Below are 25264 nucleotides of genomic sequence, written 5' to 3' on the forward strand. Positions count from 1 at the left end.
CTGAGCTATCCTCCCGGGACATACTACCCCGACCGGACTATTGCAACGCCCTACTCTGTGGAGCTAGCGAAAAGAACATCCAGAAGCTACAAATCATTCAGAATGATGCTGTCAATATAATTCATAACGTCTCTAAGAAAGAACATTTCTTTGATTACAAGAAGGAGCATCATTGGCCGCCTGAGTGGAAGCGAATCCAATTCAATACTTTAAGCTTAACGCACAAGTGTGTATATGGAAAGAGACCGGATCACTGGAAGCGTACCCTGACACACACGATACACCGAACGGAACTCTGCCATCGCCTGCCGCGCATCTCCTTATCTTACCACATGCCAAACGAGTCCAAGGAAAAGGCTGATCCTTTCTGCTCAGAGCAGCTGATGCATGGAATCATCTTCCTACATTGATGCAATCTGAAGGAAAATACACTTCTTTTAAAAAAAATGTAAAAACATTCTTTTCAAATAACTTGTGGCTGACCCCTATGTCCTGTTATACTTTCTGTTGTCAGTCTGAGCGCCCTAATGCCTGTGGGCTATGGCGAGATAAATATAAATAAATAAATAAATAAATAAATAAATAAAATAGCAGCGCCTGGCAAATGCCTAACACTTATATGCAAGCCAAAACTGTTGGCTTTGCCAATTTATATTTATTTAATCTGTATACGGTGCAAACTTTTTAGATATGTTGGTTTATACGAATGTATAAGGTTTCTAGTTTGAAAGCTTGTTCAACCAAACGCACTTAAATAAAAATAAAACAAAATAAATGCTTGTTTTAACAGAACTTCAGTGAAGGACATGCATAGTGCTGATAAATCGAGTGACTGAAGGCAGACCTAGTGAAGACATTTTATTACACCAGTAAACCAGCAACGTGTTTACAACGTCAATTATGACATTGAGGGCCTGATTCACAGAGCGTTTTCCAATGGGATTGCACCATTATAAAATGTTTCTGTGAATCAGGCCGTCACTCTCAGAAGACTGCTTTGAAAAAACATTGGCAGGTATTTCGAGCGCAAAGTCTCATGGTAAGCTCAAAGAGTTCCCACGGCGAGGTGTTTTGAGCGTGGTGGAACAGAAACTGGTTGGGAATGGCCATGTGGAGTGGCGTGAAAGTGGGCAGTCAATGGGTGAGCACATAACTAAACAACACTGACAGCTTTGTGCCCCTCCTCATATGCCATTCCTCCCTATCTTTAAAAGTTTCAGCTTATAGTTGGCACAAGCGCCTCCTAATAGCCCAAACTAAAAAAAGTCCCATGCACAGCTGCAAAAAGACCTGCTTCTCTACTGCTTGTGACCAGCAAGAATTTCACTCTGCAGAATTCTGACTCGGCAGAAAAGCCTAATTATGACTTACTGCAAAATCAAAACAATCATTAAGAGGTTGCCGGTACGGTAACAACGGTACCAGTATGCTTGCCAGTACCGTTGTTACCGGACCAGCAAACTCTGAGTTGTGCCTCGGGTGCCTTTCATTCCGCCAGGTCTGCCCTGGCGCAATGAAGGGCACCCTCGAGCACAGCATGCCTGTAGCACAGGCAACGTTATCAACGGTGCCGGTGCTACAGGCCTCCCCATTCCCTTTGAGCCCTATGTGGCTGAAATGGGAATGGGGATCTACCGGCCCCCGCGAAAGGGCAATTACCGGTCCAGCGGAGTCTGAATACCCCAGTAATTGCCCATTTGCGGGTGCCAGACTTTCATGCCGGTAATGAGGCCCAATGACTCACTTGAAAAAGTACAACATTACGTCGTGGCAGTGCAGCGTGGCGAGGTACGACGACCTATCAAGCGGGTTGACGGAAGATAAGGAGAGCAGGAATCCTAACTCTGGATACTGCTCAGATCACAAGGAAGGGGAACTGAGAGGGATGGAGGATGGAGGGTTTTGGGGCAGCAATGGGGTATTCTAGGCGTGGTGGGCACCCGCCCCCCGCCCCAGATTAGCAAGAAAGAAAAGTTGGAAGTTCACGACGAGGCAGCCATGGACACGCCACTTTGTGGTGAACTGCATGACGGAAATGGGAGTAGTGGGTGGTGTTGCATATTGTCCGCCCCTCCCTGTTGCATCCTGGTATCTGTATCAGAGTCCCAAGGGGTGGGCCCCACACACCGAAATATTTGCATTACAGTGTTGCATGTTGGCAAGGACTGGCTGAATTCAATGCTCCCTGTCAGGGCCACTGAATAAATGGGACAAACATGTGCTCCCTGTTAATCTTGAGCGACAGGGGTAGGAATACACTTTTTCCCTTGTGGAGAGAGTGAACACATTTGAACGAGGAAGACTGCAAAGGTTCCACAGTGAGGGGGGAGGGGAGAGAGGTCAACACCTACATTAAAAAAAAAAACTGTATTGATTCAGTTGTGTTCCAATTCCAGAGGTTAAATACACAAAAGTGGCAAACACACCTCCTTCATCTTTGGCAGGAGTAACCTGAGGGCATGCTATGCCCTTCAGATCGGTGGGTCAGCAGAGGAGGCATCAAAACAAACCCAGTACAGAAAGAACAAAAATGAAATGAATGTCCAATCACTTCTAGAGCAAAAGAGCTCTCTTTACTAGAATACCCAAAGACTCTGCATTTAGGCAATCAGCCTACACCAGAAAAGTAAAGGTACAGATAATAGGCAGGCCTTGATCCATAGGAATAATAGTCCAGGGTGTGATAAAGAGGCACTTTGCAAAAGGGACAGAAAACCCCCAAAAGCCTTACATTGTATTTCTTCTTCAGCTCATGGTACTGGGACTTAAGTTATCGTTATGGCCTAGGGTCAGAGCATGTGGGTAGGGTTACCTAGTGTGCTTGGGCATGGCCCCTAGTCCTTAGTCTCCACCCATTAGTTCTTTACTTTGCAGGGTGATTCCCCAACATCGAATTGAGGTACATTAAAAACCATCCAGAAGGTAGTCCGTGCGGCGTGGCAGTGTTGTGAGTAGAGGGTTGGTCTGGTAAACTCTCATTTGAAGGTGAACAGTTCAGCAGATGGTTCCGCAGAAATCCGTGGACTGTCAATGTGCGTCGGCATGGTTGATAGCTCCGATTCGTGCTGGATGAGTGGCTGGTTCAAGCACAGTCTTGCCGTGTTTAAATCCTTGTTCGAAATTCTTAGGACCTACTGGACATCAGCATCAAAAGAAACACCTCCTAGTTCAGGTCCAGTTCTTGTATTCCCCTTTGAAGATTCCTGGATGCTGGGGTGCTCTTCTGCTCTTGATTCTGTTGCATATCCACACACTTCATTATTCAAACTTCTGGTGCCTGGCTCTACTGGCCCTCAACATGAAGATTCCTGGATGCTGGGGTGCTCATCCGCTCTTGATTCTGTTGCAGATCTGGTACACTTCATTATTCAAGCTTCTGGTGTCTTGCTCTTCTGGCCCTCAACATGAAGATTCCTGGATGCTGGGGTGCTCTTCTGCTCTTGATTCTGTTGCATATCCGCACACTTCATTATTCAAGCCTCTGGTGTCCTGCTCTACTGGCCCTCAACATGAAGATTCCTGGATGCTGGGGTGCTCATCCGCTCTTGATTCTGTTGCAGATCTGGTACACTTCATTATTCAAGCTTCTGGTGTCTTGCTCTTCTGGCCCTCAACATGAAGATTCCTGGATGCTGGGGTGCTCTTCTGCTCTTGATTCTGTTGCATATCCACACACTTCATTATTCAAGCCTCCGGTGTCCTGCTCTACTGGCCCTCAACATGAAGATTCCTGGATGCTGGGGTGCTCTTCTGCTCTTGATTCTGTTGCATATCCGCACACTTCATTATTCAAGCTTCTGCTGTCTGGCTCTACTGGCACTCAACATGAAGATTCCTGGATGCTGGGGTGCTCTTCTGCTCTTGATTCTGTTGCATATCCACACACTTCATTATTCAAGCCTCTGGTGTCCTGCTCTACTGGCCCTCAACATGAAGATTCCTGGATGCTGGGGTGCTCATCCGCTCTTGATTCTGTTGCAGATCTGGTACACTTTATTATTCAAGCTTCTGGTGTCTTGCTCTTCTGGCCCTCAACATGAAGATTCCTGGATGCTGGGGTGCTCTTCTGCTCTTGATTCTGTTGCATATCCGCACACTTCATTATTCAAGCTTCTGGTGTCTGGCTCTACTGGCCCTCAACATGAAGATTCCTGGATGCTGGGGTGCTCTTCTGCTCTTGATTCTGTTGCATATCCACACACTTCATTATTCAAGCCTCTGGTGTCCTGCTCTTCTGGCCCTCAACATGAAGATTCCTGGATGCTGGGGTGCTCATCTGCTCTTGATTCTGTTGCAGATCTGGCGCACTTCATTATTCAAGCTTCTGGTGTCTTGCTCTTCTGGCCCTCAACATGAAGATTCCTGGATGCTGGGGTGCTCTTCTGCTCTTGATTCCGTTGTAAATCTGGCACACTTCATTATTCAAGCCTCTGGTGTCTGGCTCTACCGGCCCTCAACATGAAGATTCCTGGATGCTGGGGTGCTCTTCTGCTCTTGATTCCGTTGTAGATCTGGCACACTTCATTATTCAAGCCTCTGGTGTCTGGCTCTACTGGCACTCTACAGCGATCAAGTTTCTCTTCTTCCACGAGGTATCTCTTTTCATCTGAATTTTGATCTCCAACAAGTCAAGCACTAGAGTGAGCCTTGCTTATCCCATCTACATATGAAAGCACGTGAAGATGGGTAGATTCCTAGCTCTCTTGTAGAGTCCAATGGCTGGAGGATCACATTTTCTATATCAGGAAAATTAAGTCCACACATATCAATGGTTCAAGGGGAGCACCATTTTTTAAATTCATTTGTATAGTGCAAAACAAGGGCCCTGAGGCATGAAGGCAATTAAGCAAGACCAACAGAACCACAAAAACAGGTAATCAGGATCATACCAAGAAAGAAAACGCATCCACAGTGAACTATCAGTTTAAGATTAGATGACATGTTAGAGAAATGGTTACAACTTGCCAGAAAAGACAGGAGGTTATTAAGGCCACAAATAATAATTATACAATCCCTGTTGGCTTGTGTACACCATTTGTCCAACTTTATCCTACGCAGGACCTTAAAATCCAGCTTTCTAAACATCCCTTGTCCAGATCATTGTTGACTGGTCAGACTATTTCCCTTTATTTGTTGCAGCAATTAAAATGAATCTGATTGTTGCATGGTTGGGCATATTCTGAGGATTTCTAAATACCCCCTTCATCAAGAACTCTTTCAGTGAGTTGAGGGCATCACCTATTGTGATAGACTTTGCAGGCTGACACAAGCAGTAACACCACCATCCTAATTAGTTTAAATCAGGGTCGAGGCCACAAAAACGATCAGTTCCAATGACTTTAGTGAACCCTGAGACTTGCAAACAAAGTTGACCTTAGGGAATGGCAAGCATGTTGGCTCCCTCTGGTCCAGAGTAGTGGCATGGCTGTATCATCTTTACACTGGGCACTCGGATCGCATTGTTTTCAAATTGGCTGAAGAGGGTGGTAGTCAACACAATGTCATAGCAGGAATGAGGCAGCAAAGTGGCAGCAAGGAGGATGTGAGGAAGACAACTTCTCTGCAGGATGAAAACCTGAGTCTAAGCCCAGACCAAAGCAATGGGAAAATAGATGAAGAGTCAGAATAGATGTTAAACATACACACTCAGAGTTTCAACTAATCTTCAACCGTACAAAATTGGAGCCAATTCCAGGGTGTGGGAGGAAAGAAGTCCAAACTACACACAATGTATGCCCCCGTCCCGGTCATTTTGAAGAACTGAACTATTGGGATGGGCATGCATTGGATTGCATCAGGATTGCTGGAGCTGTGATGTTGCCGTTGGGGAGAACGGTGTTACAGTAAACACTCATGGGTGCACAGAAGGATCTGGCATCCTTGATGGCAGAAGGGCATGCCCTTTGAACCTGGACATGGAAAGACCTGGCCTAGGCCACTCTTGTGTCTAGGATAACTCTGGTGTAACATGTGCCCCTTTACAAGACCCCAGGACTCAGTACAGCTCAACACACAGACACCATTACTGCCAAGCTGCGTGGAAACTCCCCATCGTCTCTGCAATCAGCGGTGCACAAGGTCATAGGCAAAAGTGACAATACACTGTTGCACACACTGCTGGATAATGTCGAGACAGCAAGTGTTTCATTCCTTCTCACAATTCTCACCCAACACTAACTGGTGGAGGGCAAACCCACAACACAACACAAAAAGGGGTTACAGTTTATAGAGTAAAACAGTCACTGACATTAACCTGTTTCAGTGTCTCAACTTGTTGAATGAATTTGTCTTGCTTTTTAGTTGGTTATATGAAAGCTTCTTTATTTTTATTTAGGCTGCTCCCTATATGGAGAAGGCAGGGGTGGTGTGTTATTTGACTTTTTCCCAAAGACAGAACTCGTCTAGCACCTTCTAAGTACTGGCTAGATTGGCAATTGTGGAGTGAAATAGTAAGGATGTCATGAGTAAAAGGCCAGAGTCAGTTATGAGGGCTCCCCAAAAGGAAAAGCCTGCTTTGAACTAATGTGGAAATGAGGCCCTGCACTTTCAAAGCAGAAAGGTGTGAATTTGGGCCTCAAAACCTGGAGAGGCATATAAATTGTAAATTACCTGGCATAAGGTAATGACATGAGACAGGAGTCGCCAAATTATGGAAAAGCTGAAGTAACATTCTCAGAAATTTTAGTTCAAAGAACCCTAAGTGGGATGTCAGCATTGTGAGCTACACACAGTTGCAGGGAAGCAGACTTAATTCTGGCATGAAAATTAAAGAAAATGTATAAATCCATTTTCCCTTTAAATTAAAGACATGCTCATGAAAATGTGTGCAAGATTTGTAAAATATGAACTTGAGTTCTGTCCATCCTGAGCCCATCACAGAGAAATAACGATGCACAGAATCTACAAGGGGATGTTGAATTGCAGCAAAATGAAGGCTTTTTCATGGATGAAACTTCACAAAGAGGCATTTCAATTGTGCCTATAAAATGACACTCTGAGCATCCAGATGTAGAACAAAAGTCTCTAAAAATATAATGATGTTGCCCTTCTAGAACCACTGTATGCAGGGATCTACTTTTCAAGGGTTTTATATGTTAAAATTGTGTGTATATTCAAGAGTTTATCTGAAAGTAAAGGTCTTTCAGTGGGGGCAGGCCTAATCTTGGTTTAATTTCTCCCTGCTTGGGTCTTCAAATGTGAAACTAGATTCCAAAGCCCATTGACATGTGGATGTAGGTCTGGTTTCCCTTCAAGCATGAGTGCTTGCTCTTAGAAATACAATCTTAAATTCCAGCAGAGATCAAATTTGTGGTGGGGGTGGGATAAAGGCAGCTGTGCTCTCCAGCTTTTATGATCCAAACCACTATGGCCACAATAAAACTGTCCATAGCTGGCAATTAGCTCTTGAACCTCTGAGCTAACCTAAACATGGGACTCCCTCTTGACGTCACAGCCAGGAACAGACCCATGCCAAGGGTGGGAGCCAGGGTTAAAGTGTGGTTTCACTCCCATTGTGTAAAATGGGAGATATGATTTTATAACATTGGCAATATTGGTCGCACAATAATCAGGGTAGGATTTTTGAAAAAAGTGAAAGTTGACTGCTTCTGGTCCACCAAAAACGATTTTGGTGGGGCCTACACAACCCAAGCTATTTATGAAAACATCATGGGGCACTCCTGGTATGGTTGAGAAATATGAAAATTTGAGAAAACAGGTAAAATATGATTCGTAGTCTGACCACCGAGCGCTACATTTTTCACCGATATAGTTTGGGAGTAAATGAGGGAAAACTGTAGCTCTGCAATGGAATAACCTACAAACTTGTAAGAAGGGTCATTTATTCGCAATAAAATAGAGTGCTCAGTAATGCCCTCATATGTGTCCAAATATGAAGATTAAGGGCATTTGTCACACAGAGAGATTTCTATGTCCCCAAGCCAGACCGAGCCCTCCTGTCAAAGTACGATGACAAAGGGGTCTCCTCCTCTGGTTTCCCAAAACACTCCCACATTTTCTGGACCTATCAACCCACAGATGGGAGTGGCCTTTTGAACAGTGCCAAATTCATTGTGCGAGAATTATGACACATTAGTGATGTCACTTACCCTATAACTACATAACCCCTCCTCACATCAGGGTCTTCCTACTAAATTCTGACGTGAGCAGCTGGCAAAATCCAGAAGCATCCCAGCAGAGTGAGGCCTAAATCTTGCAGAGGAGCCAGGATGTTTTGTAGGTGTCTTGGGACCCCTTGGAAGACAGAGAGAATCCTTGACTGGCCCATTGACTGTCCTAGCAGAGATGTTCTGGCACTCCCTGATGTCCAGCTAGCCCTCTCCTGTAAGTATAAATATCCCAAGCCATAGACTGCATAACCTCTATCCTCTTCAGCATTGCCATAGAGATGCCCCCATGGGAAAATCCCCTATCTTTTTTGTCTGTGCATTTAAGTCCTTTTCCTATTGAAAAATTACTTTGTTTGTCTGTGCCTTTTAGTTATTTTCCCATTGAAGAATCCTTTGTTTGCCTGTGCATTTTAGTCATTTCCCACTGAATAATCCCCAGTTGCCTGTGTAGAGCCTTAGTATATTTTTACAAGTAAATCAATTAATTTCCCCATTTATTTCACAGGATTTGAATCATGGGAATTTGAAACCCACCATCTCTTCCCATTGAATTGCGAATTGTTATAGTCATACAAGTGTTGTCTAAAAGAATCAATCCCATTATGAGCTGAAAAACGAATGTGTCCCTGTGTTTAAAATGTGCCCTACACAATGAATTTCCATCTGCAACTGTATTTTCCCTTGCTCTGCCATCCTAATCCCAAAACTGATTTTCCATTTTTGAGCTATTCCTTTTTCCAGAGCCTACCTGTTATTTGCATCTGTCATTTTAACTCCAAAAACAATTTTTCTATTGTGAGCTACCTCATTGCCAAGAGCTGACCTGTCATTTTAACTAAAAAACAATGTTCTTCTTGTTTGTTTGTTTGTTTATATAGCGCTCCACACCCGGATGTATCTGGGCACATAACACGTTACTTATAGGTTACGCATTACAAGTCATGTGGGAGCAAATAAATAGTGGAAAGGTTGCATTACATTATACACATTATTTATCCAGTGACTTTAACACTGTTATACATCAGCAATATACAAAAAACCATTTACAAAGATATATAAGCATCATACTGTTCTGACCAGTAACAGCAGCAATCCCCTCGTGCCAATTATAAGCCCTGAGCAAGGAGCAAACTTTCAGTTCTTTTTCTAAAGCTGAAGAAGGACTGGTTAGCCCTTAAGGTGGTGGGCATGGAATTCCATAGCTGAGCTGCCATAACAGGAAAGCTACTTCCCCCTACTTTCTTGAGCTTGTGTCTAGCGACCTTCAGACAAAAGGAATGTAAGGTCCTGGTAGGGCAAGTTGATTTCTTTCTAGCAAATGTGGGTGTTTGGGAGCAGAGTTAGTTAGGCATTTGTGCGTAAGGGAGGCTACTTTGAAGTGTATCCTGTCCTTAATTGAGAGCCAGTTGCTATTACGTCTGTTGTCTTCTGGGAATACTTAGCGTGTGCTGGCTGGTGTTCTCTAAAGCCCTGCATATATTTTCAGTATAATCAGTACAAATTCCCTTCCGTTCTGTCCCATAGCAGTGATGCTAGATAATTAAAACCCCATTTTTTTTCCACTGTGTGAAAACAAATTGTCCAATGCTTTAGTGGCTCCCCATTTTGTTTCTGTAGGCACTATGTAAAGGAGGCCCCAGACATGACCTGCACCCCTGCCCCCCATTTCGAGCTACCATGAAGGAACTTGCCAAGGCACGTGACGTGTGAAGAGCAAATGAACCTACAAAGAGCTGCACTGGGACTCTGCCGAGTATACATCTGAAGATCCATACCGGTGAAGCACCCATAATCAGACAACCCTGGGCAGCACGGTACCCTATTAGACAGCCATACCAGCCTCTGATACGAAATGAGGAGTACCTACACACGGTCCACGAAGAGACCCCAAAAACCTTAATGGAAGGTCAGTGGAAATGACACAAGGGCCTGCACAGATCCGTGAATGAACAAACGCAGCTATCAAAGATAACACGCCAGTGCGAGTAACTACAAGACTCTCCCTTGCCTTTCAGCTTCATGCCACTTACCACCCTTGAGGTTGAAATAATCATCGGCAACTTAAAATCCTCCAACTGCCAAGGAGACGCCTGCCCAGCTCCTATTATTAAGGAATCGGCCCACGAACTTGCGCCCTTCATTGCAACCTTTATCAACTCCTCTTTTCAATCAGGAGTAGTCCCTAACAACCTGAAGGATGCTTGGGTCATCCTTCTCCTAAAAAACCTACCCTGGATCCTGAGATCCCAACCAACTAAAGGCCCATCACGACTGTCCCATTTCTCCTGAAAATCTTAGACCGAGCAGCGTATCTACAGATACAGAACTACCTGGAAACCAACAACCTTCTAGGCTCCAGACAATCCAGTTTCAGACCTAAGCACGGTACAGAGACAGCCCTTCTAGACCTTAAAACCCAACTTGAGGACCTCAAAGACAAAGGTAAACTAGCCCTGCTACTATTACTAGACTTATCTGCGGCCTTCGACTTGGTCAATCACCAAATCCTCTGTCATCACCTATAAATGGCAGCCCACTTTTCTGATAATGCCACTAACTGGATTAAATAATTCTTGGATAATAGACATATGAGGGTATTCTCCCCCACCTCCTTTGCTGACCCTGTGCCAGTCTCTTGCGGTGTCCCTCAAGGGTCCTGCGTATCCCCCACTCTTTACAATGTTTTCACCAAACCCCTGTTCGATGTGCTTGACTATCTGGGTGTCACCTACACCAACTATGCTGATGACACCCAGATACTCATCTCTATCACGGGTGACTACACGGTAGACTCGAAAGCCTTAAATGACATATACACGTCGTTCAAACTTGGATGGCACAACATGAGCTCTATCTTAATGACGACAAGACAGAGCTCCTCATCCTTGGAACACAGCAAAGACTCAACAAGCTGAACCCTAGGTTCAACACCTTCAATATCGATGGAAACTCCATACAAGTCTCCAAAGATACTAAAACCCTCGGAATTTACCTTGATTCTACTCTCTCCCTTCACAGACAAACTAATGCAGTAGCATCCGCCTCTGCATACACTTGCAAGCTGATCACAGCATGTCACCCTTTTCTCTCCTCTCAGAACTGCACTACCCTTGCTAGGACTTTGGTCATGTCCAAACTGGATTACTGTAATGCATTGTACCAACGCACCAACCAATGCAACCTTGACAAACTCCAGATTGCACAAAATAACGCCATCCGAGCTGCCCTCAACATCCCTAAATCAGCCCATATCTCTGAAACTAGGAAGAAACTTCACTGGTTGTGAGTTGCCCAAAGGATTTCCCAAAAATCTCTTGCCCTGACGTACAAATGCATGAATAACCAGGCCCTGAGCTATCTATCCTCCCGGTTTACCCAGCATACCCCACCTCGCTCACTTAGGTCGTCCTCTACCCAGAGCCTACTGATCCCAAGATTCAAGCTCCAAACAGCCGGTGGGGCCAGCTTCCCAGTTCTGGCAGCCAAACTGCGGAACTCTGTACCTCTCCCTATCAGAAACTTGCCCTCCCTGAATTCCTTCAAACACAAAGCCAAACTCTGGCTAGTCTCCTCTGAAGACTAATTTGACAGTCCGTTAAGCATGCCTACGAATGTACTAGTCTGCGAATCTGAAATGTGTGAGTATGCTAATGCTCAATTTATATGTTCTATTTATATATGTTTTGTAATGTAATACCTTCATGTAACCACTGTCTCAAGATACGCGCCCGGTAGCCTTCGTGCCTGGTTTGCGCTATACAAATAAAACAAATAAAAATACGAAATTGAATGGAATAGGCACAGAGAGGAGACAATGTTACAACGTGAGGAAACAGTGTTACGAGACAAGATGGAAGCAACCGTCCTGTTAAACGTCTGTAAATAGGCTTGAAACGCAAGATGCTAAGAAATCCATACTGCTTGCAATGCTTAGTAGAAGATAGAGCAGCAAGCGCCAAACGTATTTCTACCTCAATAAGGCACATTAAACAATTGCGACTCCATTTTGTAAAAGCAGAAAGGTACCCAGTCGGCCAGAGGCCTGACAGGCCAAATTTCGAAACCAAGCCAAAGGCAGGAGAAGGAGCGGAATTGAAACTCAGCAAAGAGCAGCTCATGCTTAGGAAATCGAGGTCAACCAGAGAAGGGGAGGAGAGCATGAGCTCACAAGACTCCAACTACAGAGCATACCAGCCCGTCCGCGAAGGTCAAGATAAGAGAGGCCCATGCAGGTGGCTAGGCTGACACAGAATTAAATGCACAAAAGGCTAGAAACTGAAGCAGATTCACGGTGAACCAACATGTGACCAGCCAGGCGCGAAGAGGTACCACCGCCTGATGTCATCCAGAACCCGAGGATGCCATAACCTTTCCTGATAAGAGGCTACAGTTCCGAGGCCATACCCAGCCAACTAATTGACACATAGCCCTAAAACACTGATTGATGGAAAGGAGGAAGGGTGAATCTTGGGGCACTAGGCACCTGGGTGTCTATTCTGCATGCTGCTAATTAAAGTGGAGATTTATGTTTAGGGGTGTAATTGCCCAATCACAATGGACCATGTAATCTAGGGTCCTATAGACACTGTAACCAATTAGATGTCGTACTTGTAGTGACGTCAGTCACATGTGTTGTAGAGGGATGGGCGTAGACCCCCACCTGATAAGAGTTATCCAATCCACATGCGTTATTTCTATATACAGATATAGCACCTATACTTAAGTTACCTTTCCTAACCAATTATATTGCATGATGATTTTTTATAGAAATTAGACGTCAGTGATGACGATTTTAGCCTATAAGAATTGCAGTTCTACCAAAGTTCATGGAAGTCGGAGCGAGACTGGTGATCGCACTACAGCTGATTCCCATTTGTTTCCCTGTTTGATGTATGGATCATTAAACAGACTATCGATTGATATAGTGTAAGACACCCTTAGACCGGAGGCACGAAGTAACTCTGGGACTTCGGTAAGACCACAAGTCCTTTTGCCATTCCGGCTGAGTAGACTGAGAAGCTTCCCATGGACAATGATAGAGTAAAACATTTCAAAAAATCTGCAGTGGGTCTGAAGGAACCCGCCATTCCAAGCATAACCCTTCTCATTCCCATGGGCAGTGGATCGGATGAAAACCTTAAAAGCAGGAAGAGGAAGGGGCGGTGATCCTGAAGTTCCAGAGAGGAAACGATGCGATCGGTGAGTAAAGCAATAAAACTCGTTACTTTGGCAAATGTAGTATAGGCATTAGAGCCAGTAAGGGAAAGGTAACGGAGGGTGGTGGAGAAACAATAAAATAGCAAGAAGTAGAGAAGACTGTATATATATAGGGGGTAATGACTTGAGCATAAGAAATAAAAATGTAAAGAATATCAGGGGGCACCTGAAGTAAAAACGTAAAGAATATCAGGGGGGCACCTGAAGTAAAAACGTAAGGAATATCAGGGGGGCACCTGAAGTAAAAACGTAAGGAATATCAGGGGGGCATCTGAAGTAAAAATGTAAGGAATACCGGGGGGGGGCACCCGAGAAGAATAAAACGTAAAGATTCGCCTTGTTGCTGCGCTTTAAAGAGTGGTCAGAAGGAACGTGAACCCAGAGCCCACAGAGGGGGGACATTTAGGCTATGATAACGTTTAAAGACGTAATTAAGGGGGTTCGTTCAAATCCCATGGTGGGGTAGTGATTAGAAGGCAGGTAGATGTATGACCAGCTGGCGTCCGTCTAGTCTGTCTAGTCTGTCGTATATGTCCTGTGTATGTCAAATGTGAAATTATTGTACTGTTGATTGATTGCAATGTATTTTGCTTTACACAATTTTGTAACTAAGAGGAAATCGCCTTTGAATTGATTTGAGTAAATTGTTGATACAAAATTTGGTGGGAAAAGGTTGGATAGGAGCTTGCGTATGTGGTGCTCGCTCATTCTAGTGGAAAGCTTAAAAGAACTGTGTGAATATTGTTGGTGACAAAATTAAGAATGGAGGAAGTTACCCCACTTGCGCATTTATGTAAGCAGCTGCCCAAGCATGCAGTAAAATTGAAAAAATACAGCCAGGAGTGTGTTAAGGGTACCGCCAATAAGATGTTTATGCCTTGGCACCATAACGGGTCACTGTCTAAGGCTGTTTTACAGCACATGACAACATTTCTACACCCGACATATACTGGCAAGAAGCTTGAGAAATGCCTTGCTTTTCTCGAACTTTGGAAAATGTTCGAGCAAGCGAAGGAAGAAGAACCACCCGCAGACTGGATATTAAATGTATGTCTAGAGGGGGGTGAGACGCCTACCGCGGGCCAAGTCCCGCTGGAACTAGTCATTGAGGGAAACCAGTCAGAGGGCCTTTACCCGTTGAGAGAACTCAAAGCAGCCACAGGGTATAGCAACCCCTCATATGAGTCACCTACATGCAGTAGTGACGAGACGAAAGAGAAGGAACAGGAAATTGTTTTGGCCTCCACAGTCATGAGGGACAAGGAGAGGCGCGGCGATGGAAGAAGGATCAGGCACAAACTAGTGCACCTCTCGATAGAGAAAGAGAGGGAAAAAAGTGGAAAGGAAGTGATGAGTTACATTCGCAAAAGACGAATGGATGAAAGGAGAGATATTATTGAAATTAGATGGAAAAGGAAGTGATGACGTAAGACCGAGTGAACGGTTGATGAGGCGCAAAGAAAGGAAAAGGAGAAAGAACAGGACATGAGAGATGAGAGGGTAAGAAAGAAGGATAGGTTGAGGCGAGAACAACTATATCACGAAGAGCAGGGAATACCGCTCAGTCGCACACAATACGCTGCAAATGAAAAGTACAGGCAGAACATGCTAAAGTTGGAGGAAGAAAGGAGAGTGCACGAAAAGAAAGTGAAGAAGCGAGAAGATGAGGAGATTAGAAGGGCAAAGGAAGTAGAAACGAACGAATGAGAGAAGTAGATATGGCTAGAGAAGAAGCAAAGAAGCGAAAATAAATAAATGAGGAAGCAGAACGCATGCGTAGACAGAGGGCACAAGATCTTGACTATTTGGAGCGGGAAGTCATTAAACCCAATCCTGTTGTAGACTGGGAAGACATAGAAGAGTTCTTTCCTGCAAGCGATGCAATACCAGGTACAAGCGGGACAAATATTCACGATGACTTCGACACCAGAAGCATCAGGGAAACGATGGATAAAATATATGATGAGATGGGGTTGGAACTAATTTCCCAAGGGGGAGGGGAAGATGAGCGCTTAGAGAGCACTCAGCTATATGACACTGAGGATGTCACCCGAAGTAGTGGGAGCAGGGGACTGTCCCTAGATAGGCTAGAAATTGGGCAGAACGAAGATGATGCAAGAAGTTGTGTAAAATGGGGGTATTCAGAGTCTGACTCCGGTGGAGAAACGGAGGAAGTGGCACATAACGCAGGGAGACTGTGCGAAAAACGGCTCCCAAGGGACCGAGAGGTACGATGGTCAGATGCTAGTGGGTCCACAAATAGGACGCTGATGTCCGCTGGACAGTCCAGCTGACATAAAGAAGCACCCCACGGTCAGAGGAGGACATCAGCACTTGCCTATGTGGACAGGTTGAGGGCATTGCCAGGTAGACGGCAAGGCGGGGACGCCACCCCTGCAAAAGACCGGAGAGGTACGGGGAAGGAGAAGGAGGATTGCGCATTCCAATTCCCACTGCTAGAAAAGGGGGGAGCAAGACCACAATATATCCCATGGCCGCATATGGACCGAGAAAACCTGAAAAATAAGCTTCCAATGCTGACATCGGGAGGTGGGAAGTGGATACATGAGTTAGAGAAAATGACGGGGGGTGTCACCCTAGCCATAGGGGACATTAAGGGGTTCCTAATTGCTATACTTGGTGAAAGAGCAGACGACGTGTGGAAAAGGGCGGGATACCCTAGAGTAACCATAACTGACACCTCCCATGACGGAGCACCATTTAATAACTGTAGAGCAGCAGTGTGGAAAGCGCTGCGTACGCTATATCCAGACACGTCTGATATGGGTGCTATAGTGACTCACAAAATGAAAGAGTCAGAGGATCCGTTGCTTTATATCCAGAATTTTCAAGACGCATGGGTGCTTGAAACGCATGAATCTTGGATGAAATCCATCCCTGTGTTCTACCATATATTGTGCCAAGGGTTACCAGAAACGGTGCAAAAACAGCTCAAGAAATTGATAGGAATAGAAGCTAAACCATGGGCCAAAATCCAGTTGACAATTGCACATTACTGTAGATTGTTGCAAGAAAAGAATCAAAAGAAGGAGGCAATGCGTAAGGAAGAGGAGGCGCAGCTGGTGCAAAGGAAGCTCTCTACGTATGCTCTCGAGGGAGCCATGCTCACGAGCCCAGCTGAGCTAAGTGCACAAAACGTGACTAACTCATCACAGAATAATCAGAGTAACACAGGATTTTACCCAAGAGAAAGGGGTTTTGGAGGATGAGGATGGCAGAGTAATCAGGGAGGGTTTCGGAATAACCAAGGAGGGTTACAGAATGTTCAAGGTGGTGCCCAGAACGCACAGATGGGCAGTCCAGCTGCATTAAATGGGCAAATTGCCCCACCACCTCCAGTTTGTTGGCTGTGTGGAGTGACAGGACATGTGGCGCGCATGTGCAGAAACCAAAGCATATGGCAAAACAGCCAAGGGATGGGGGCAGGCATGGTGAATCAACCTGCAATCCCGTAACAGGGCACAAAATTATACCGTGCAGCAGCAGCCGGCAGGCTTGCAGCAAGGTGCACAGCAAGTGGTTCAACCACCGAACATGGGGAATTTGCCCCAGGGACAACCCCAGCAGGCACCGCCGCAAATGGCTCAGGGCACTAATTCCGGTGGGGGAATTAACCCTGGAAATGGCGGAAACCCACAAGTGTACAGACGACCAAGCCTATATATAAAATAGGACAGCTCACAGGAGACTCTGATGTGTTCTATCCTACCAGTTACACCAGACCCTAACAGGGAACCTAGTGTGAATGTCACCATAGGGGGGAAAGAATATTCCTTCTTAGTTGACACGGGTGCAACGCGCTCGTGCGTACGAGAAGGCAAGTTCTCCTTGTCCGGTGAGGCTATAGACACCCAGAGTTTTACTGGAGCTCATAGTAGAGTTCCCTTTACTGATGCACTCCCAGTCTCTATAGGAGAGCGTGAAATGAATGTACCTCTATTGTATTCACGTCAGTCCCCAGTAAATATCATGGGTCGGGACTTGATGGCAAAGTTGAATATGACCATCTCGTTAACTGAGGATGGTATAGTGTGCTCCAGCCCAGGAATACATTATTCAAACGTGTGCGAAATGATCAGAGCATACTCTGGATGTGCAGCTATGAGAGCTGTACCGCTGGTGCCAGAAGTTTTTGCATATGGTGTACGTGTGCTTATGGCGGGATTACCAGGCCTCGCAGACAAAACTATGAGAACCTCTGATGAGTTTCTATTCAGACCAAGAATACCCATGCACGAAGAGGAGGGACAAGTATTTTCCTTATTGATACAATCTGCCACGTTACGAGGAAAAGTGGTATTGGTTGAAGGATATGACGATGAAGGCAGACAATGGTGTGCGATTATTGCCATTGAAGAAGGGTATCGAGGGACTGACGTCACCGATGACGATCTGTTCGAAGAACAACCTGACCTAGAAGAGACAAGAGTGGAAGTGAGTCTCATATTTTGGGTCAAAATGATCAGAAGGGAGGTACCACAGAGAATGATGTTGGTACTAATACGCCCAGAATACTTGATAATGACATGGCCCAAGTGCCTGTCATAGTATGGACTACAGGGCCTTATGATGTAGGTCTCCTGAAAGGGGCGGGTGAAGTGAAAATCAAATTGAAAGCAGGAGCAATTTTACCACGAGCACGACAATATCCCATGTCCAGAGATGAAGGAATCGCGAAGACAATCTCTGCCATGATGGAGCAGAGCATCCTAGGAATGTCAGAATCACCTTGCAACACAGTGATTTACCCTGTCAAAAAATCAAAGGGAGGGTCTTGGCGTTTAATCCAAGATTTACGAGCACTAAACGATATAGTTGAAGCCGAGTTCCCTCTAGTCCCGAACCCCTCCACAATTCTGTGCAACATACCCACCGAGGCAAAATATTTCACGGTGATCGATTTGAAAAATGCATTCTTCTCAATCCCGTTGCACCGTGACTCTCAAGACCTGACGTCATTTACTTTCAGACAAATGCGTCTGAAAAGTACGAGGTTGCCACAGGGATACTGTGAGTCTCCATCCATTTTCAACAGAGTCCCGCAGATGGACCTAAGCAATATTGCAGTGGACAGTGTTGTTTTGCAGTATGTAGATGACATTCTGATCTGCAGCACCACTGAAGAGCAATGCAGGCGCGATTCTGTCCAACTATTGACTATACTGGCTGAGAAGGGATACAAGGTTGATAAGGAAAAGTTGCAGTACTGCCAACAGGAGGTATTGTACATAGGGCAACTGATCTCACATGAGGGAAAGAAGGTAACCCCAGAAAGGGCTGAAGCCATCATGAACACGGCCGAGCCGTGCACGATAAAACAAATGCAAAGCTTCTTAGGCCTGTGCAATTATGTCTGAGCATGGGTCTTTGACTGCAGCTCGTATACCAAGCCCTTGTTACAGGCCCTTAAAAAGGCCCAGGCAACAAGAGAAGAAATTGAATGGAATGAAGCAATGGAGAAGGGGTTTACAGAACTCAAGGGGCAATGTGTAATGCCCCAGATCTCGGGATTCCTAACTATGCAGAGGAATTCTATCTGTTCTCTCATACTGATGGTAATTTTATGACGGCAGTGCTCGCACAACGAACCTCGCTGGGGTACAAGCCCCTAGCACAGTGGTCTTCAAACTTTTTTGGCCAGGGCCCCCTTGAGCAAAATTTGGGCAGGTCGGGACCCCCCAGAAATGCCAAATGGACAGTATATATTGCGCGCCGTCACCTGCTCCCATCAAAGTCGCTGGGCTCCCTCATCCCACTCCTACCCAGTCGCTGGTCTCTCCCCACCCCATCACACACCCAGGGCTCTCCCCACTCTGCTCCCATCACTATCCCATGGTTCCCGCCCATTGTGCTCCCACCATAGTCCCTCGGTTCCCCCATCCCGTTCCCAACACAGTCTGAGGGCCAGTGGCGGCTGGTGAATCTTTTTTAAGTGGAGGGGCATTAAGGGGAGGTTCGGGGGGGTTTCCCCCTGTGAATTTATTTTTAAATAATAGGTTAAAATGTTGCATTGTAGAGCATACTTTTAACAAAAAATGGGTAAATAGCCAAACAGTTTGCAATTGTTGCTGGGAGTCCAGGGGGCAGGCATTGATATTTTATTTCTATCGCGCTCGTACACAAGTGTTTCAGAGCGTGACAAGGCAAGGGAGGGGAACAGAGGAGAATAAAACAACGATCTTACTAGGCCCAGTGACATTGAGAACGCGCAAGTGTGAGGGGAAAAGTGCATGGAAGGGGGGAGAAGTGGAAAGTGCGAAGCAGAGGAGAAACAGATAAATAACAATAAATAAATAATAAAGGCAACAAACAGTGGTAGTGCAGCCAGCAATTTGCAAGTGCTACGTTTAAGGCAGCAGACAGGGTAGGTCTGATAAGTGCAGGAAGAAAGATGGTTCTCCTCAAGTTTTAGAGTGGCAGGGCGCTGTTCCAGAGGGAGGCCCCAGCCGAAGACGGAAATCTACCCCCAGCTCGTTTCTTTGATAAACGACTGACCCTGAGGGAGTTGGAGGTAGAGGAGTGAAGAGCTCGAGAGGGGAGGTATTTGCGGAGGAATAGCTGAAGGTATTTTGGACCCAGGCCCCAGAAAGCCTTGTGGACAAGGCAGAGGGTTTTGAATGATAGATGTCCGGTAAAAAGATACCATCCCTGTCCCCTGGGCCCCACTGGTCCTAACACAATGAACATGATTATGTGTATATGCAAGGCGCTGCATATTCATACAGCAATCACTCTATCATTCACATGAGCATCCATCACCATACACTCACTCATAACGCATCCATACACATGTTTAAATAAAAACAATGAACATAAACGTACCTTCTGCATTGGCCTGTGTGTGGGTGCTGAAACGGCCTGCTCCAGCTGCTCTGTCCGTATGTGCGAGGAGGCGCAGGAGCTCCCCCTCGGACATACAGACATGCAGTGCCCCAGCCAGCATTTCCAATGAGCTATGCAATGCTGGCGAAGCAAAACGCCCCAGCACTTGCATGGCTCAGTGAGCATGTGCGGCTGGGGAACTAAACTGAACTGTCAAAGGGAAACAGTGTTTCCCTTTGACAGTTCAGCCAGCCCAGGAGCACTCCATTAGCTGGATAAAGCAGCTGAGGGAGTGCTCACTGTTTCACTGGGCTGGCTCCTTAGCTCCTCCATAATGGGTGAGGGGCCACTGGGTGGGCGCCTCTTGCCATTATGGATGAGCCGCCAGGCTCGGACAGGCCTATAGGGCAATGCCTGTACCAAAAATGTAAAATGCTAGTTTGGGCCAATCAAAATGGGCCACCATTTTGGCCAATGTGGACCATTTTGATGAGTTACTTAACTATGCAGTTAGTAATGTTGACCATTGTTGCTGAATATATCACAATTTACTTACATTTTAACACATCACAGCGGAAGCCTTAATACCCTTGGTAACCCCTATCCTGAACGCACTACCAGCCACAACCGACCTGAACCAATTGGTCAACGTCTACAATAATTCCATGGCCATAGCTGTTGACACTATTGCCCCACTAAAAATGCGCAAAGGGAAACCAAAAGCGCACCTGAATACATGGTACACCCCAGAACTTAAATCCCTCCGGCAACAAAAAAGTAAACTTGAAGCACTATGGAAATCAGCACCCTCAGCAATTAACAGAACGAATCTCACTAATATCTCCACTTTCTACAAAAATGAGATTATACGCGCAAAGAAAGAATCACTCAACTCCAGGATCTCGGAGGCAAGCTCCAGCTCAAAGGAGCTCTTTAAGATCCTAAAGGAACTAGAAAACCCCATTCCTCCCACGGATACTTGCACTAAAAATAAACAATGGTGCACAGGGATCCAGAATGCCCTTGTTAACAAACTTTCAGGGCTCCAGTCTAAAATTGACAATAAACAACAACAACTCACCTATGTTCCGACCTCCAGTCCCACCCCTCCCCCTCCTACAGCCTCCAGCCCAGGATTCACCTTCAAAAAGGTATCCATACCCGAAGTACAGAAAATCATAGCGTCATTGAAACCTTCGAACTGCAAGGGGGACAGCTGTCCCGCTCAGATTATAAAAGATGCTGCAAGGGATCTCTCCCCATTCATCACAAAATTAATAAACCTGTCTTTCTCTGATAACTCGGTCCCTAGTAATCTAAAACAATCCTGGGTCCTACCACTACTAAAAAAAACTACCCTCGACCCAGATATACCCACAAATTACAGACCCATCACCACTGTCCCATTCCTACTAAAAATTCTTGATAGAGTGGCCTATCTACAAATCCAGGATTACCTTGAGACAAACCATCTACTAGGAATTCGCCAGTCCGGCTTTCGTCCACAACACGGGACAGAAACGGCCCTGGTCGATCTCAAGTGCCAGATAGATGACCTCAAAGACAAAGGTAAAGCTGGCATCCTTCTTCTTCTTGACCTATCCGCTGCCTTTGATCTGGTTGATCACAAAATCCTGTGCAACCATCTGTCATCGGCAGTACACTTCTCCCACTCCGCAATTTCATGGATCCAATCCTTCCTGGACAATAGGACCATGCGGGTCTTCTCACCCCTAGCAGCGGCCGACCCTATTCCTATTACTTGTGGTGTCCCACAAGGATCGTGTGTATCACCCACTTTGTATAACATTTTTACAAAGCCCCTATTCGACAAGCTGGACCATCTGGGTGTCACCTACACCAACTACGCAGACGACACCCAGATACTCCTCACCTTAACCGGAAACTATAATTCGGACGCCATTTGGATCAATGAAGTCTTCTCCATCATTCAGGCATGGATGGCCACACATGGCCTCTGCCTGAATGATGACAAGACTGAACTGCTCCTTGTCGGCTCACCCAACACCATTCGGAAACTTAGTCCTAGCTACACTAGCCTTACCATTGACGGCAACACCATCACTATCGCCAAGAGTGTAAAAACCCTTGGTTTTTACCTCGACACGAACACTAACCTAGCCAAACAAATTAATATGACTGCCTCAGCCACGGCCTACACAGGCAAACTAATCAGGGCCTGTAGACCGCTGATCTCCCCTAACAACTGCCTCACCTTAGCCAGAGCACTTATACAATCTAAACTAGATTACTGCAATAGTCTCTACGTAGGTGCCAACAAAACGGTAATCAATAAACTGCAAGTTATACAAAATAATGCACTCCGTGCCGCCCTGAATATTCCCAGAAGAGAACATATTTCGGCTACCAGAATCGCATGCAAATGGCTATCCATCCAACAAAAAATAGATCTAAAAACTATCTGCCTCACCTATAAAGCACTCAACGGCCTTGCCCCGCCCTATCTCACCAACAAATTCACACTAAGACAGAACACTAGAACCACTAGATCCTCTAATACACTACAATTGACTGTGCCCAAATTCTCCCTCAAAAGAGCTGGTGGTTCCAGCTTCCCAGTTCTGGCTTCACAACTTTGGAATACCATTCCACTGGATATCAAATCTACACCCACCTTCCAACCTTTCAGAACTAAGGTCATCACCTGGTTACTCAACAATTAACCTACCATGATTGAATGCATACCTCCTGCTTGATTGTATTTTGCACCATGCCAGCATATTACTGTCTATGCACGAATTGCTATATTACTATCTATGCACGAATTGCTATCCTGTCTTGTATACCTTTGCTTCATCACTGTATAATTGTACCCTACCTTGCCTGTAACTCGAAGATTAAGCGCCCATATACCTTTGGGTCAGGTGCGCTATACAAATTAATAAACAAACAAACAAACAAACAAACAAAGCACCCCTTTGGGTACTATTGAAACAGTGGGCTTCATAACTACTCTGGCGGTAGCTGTGCCGGTAAAATCGGCACGGCTGCCACTGGAGTTGCATCCGGGTCTGGCACCCGCGAATGGGCAATTACTAGGTCATGCCGAGTTAGGCGGACATGATAATTGCCCTTTCGAAGGTGCCGGTAGATCCCCATTCCCATTTGAGCCCCATATGGCTCAAATGGGAATGGGGAGCTCGGATGCACCGGCACCGTTAATAACGGTGCCGGTGCATCCGATGAGCTGAGGTCAGACCTGGCGGGGGCTGTCAAGCACCCACGAGCACAACTCTTACTATGGCGGAACGGTAGCAACGGTGCCGGTAGCTTACCAGCACCGTTGTTACTGGTCCGCCATAGTAGTAATGAGGCCCAGTCTGTGACTAAAGGAATGAATATCCATTTACAACTGTGGGCCACTTTTTCATTGTTGCCTGAGACAGTTTCATGCTTCAGCCCGCCCATGTGGGCCACCCCTGCCCATTTCTTCCAATCTAAAAAAAAAAAAAAAAAAATCTTTTTTCATGCTGAGCTCTCAGGGCCCCCCTGGGATGCACCCGCGGACCCTTAGGGGGTCGCGACCCACAGTTTGAATACCACTGCCCTAGCATATTACAGTGGTAGTCTGGACCCGGTCATGAGGGGCCACTTCCCATGGGAACAAAATCTAGCTGCTGCCGCGTTCGTCATCGTTGTGATGGGGTGCTCCATGACCCTGTATGTTGAGCACTCGCTGTTCGCCATACTGGAAAAGCCAAGAGGCACACTGACAGTTCAAAGAGCATCCGCCTATGAGGTGATCATCTCCAACCCATCGATCAAAATAGTGCGATGTAAAACTGTGAACCCTGCTACGTTCATAGCTGCACCAGTCACTGAGGGAGAACCTGTGCACGACTGTGTGAACTATGAGGAATTCTATGATGAGATCCCCAGGGTAAAGGAAAATGCCCTGGCAAGTGGAGAGATCGTCTTTATTGACGAGTCTTCGAGAATTGACCAAGAAGACAGACAAAGGTATACAGGCCTGGCCGTGGTAAAACAAATAGCGAATGGAGAGTTTCAAGTACTCGTTAGTGCCCGAGTACCATCTCACTATTCAGCACAAGCTGCAGAACTATTGGCATTGATACTCGCCATTGAGAATCATGCAGAGCAGGAAGTAACGGTGTACAGTGACTCCGTCTATGTAACGTCTACAGTTCACGCAGGACTAGCGCGCTGGAAAAGGAGGGGCTACCTCCGAGCAGACGGCACGCCAGTGCAACACGCAGCCTTATTGGACAGGCTGATAAAAGCACTACAGCTCCCAGTGGGCATAGCGGTCGTGAAATGTGCCTCTCATACCAAAGGGACAGATTTCATGTCACATGGAAACCATGAAGCGGACACGGAAGCCAAACGCATGGCATCCAAGAATGAAACAATTATGGACGTGGAGGTAGCACGTACCCATGAAAGAATGATGGTAGCACGAGCCACTCCAGAGGCCTATAGCAATATGTGGCATACACAGCTTATGGAGCTCCAAGGGGAGGCACCTCAGGAGGATAAGAATTTGTGGAAGCATCAAGGGTGTTCTTTAAACCCCTCTGACAGACTGTGGAGGCAAGACCGCACTGGTAAACCAGTAATGCCTTTCACCCTTATAAAGGTAGCGTTAGAACAGCTTCACTACCCCATACACATGTCAAAGGAAAATCTTGCTGCAATGCTTGCAGAAGACTGGTTCACACCGAATTTAGCAGAGCATGTTGCATTTTTTATGGTAAACTGCATTATCTGCCAGCAATTCACCTCTGGGCACACATTAAAAGTAGTGAGAGGAATCATCACCAGACCAAATGGACCGTTCCGATTATGTCGATATGATCCAGGTGTGTAATGGGTACAGGTATTTAATTGTGGTGGTGTGTCCCTTTTCAAGATGGGTAGAAGCAGGTCCCTGTACACACCCCGATGCAACCTGTGCCGCAAAGTTCCTGGTGAGGGAAGTGTTCCCTAGATGGGGGTTGTGTGAGGTAATGAGATCAGATAATGGGGCCCATTTTGTAAACTCAGTTTTCGAACAGATCAGCTTGTTGCTTGGT

The sequence above is a fragment of the Ambystoma mexicanum genome, chromosome 13 (genome assembly GCF_040938575.1).
Source record: "Ambystoma mexicanum isolate Mex_15411 chromosome 13, UKY_AmexF1_1, whole genome shotgun sequence".
Classification (NCBI taxonomy): domain Eukaryota; kingdom Metazoa; phylum Chordata; class Amphibia; order Caudata; family Ambystomatidae; genus Ambystoma; species Ambystoma mexicanum.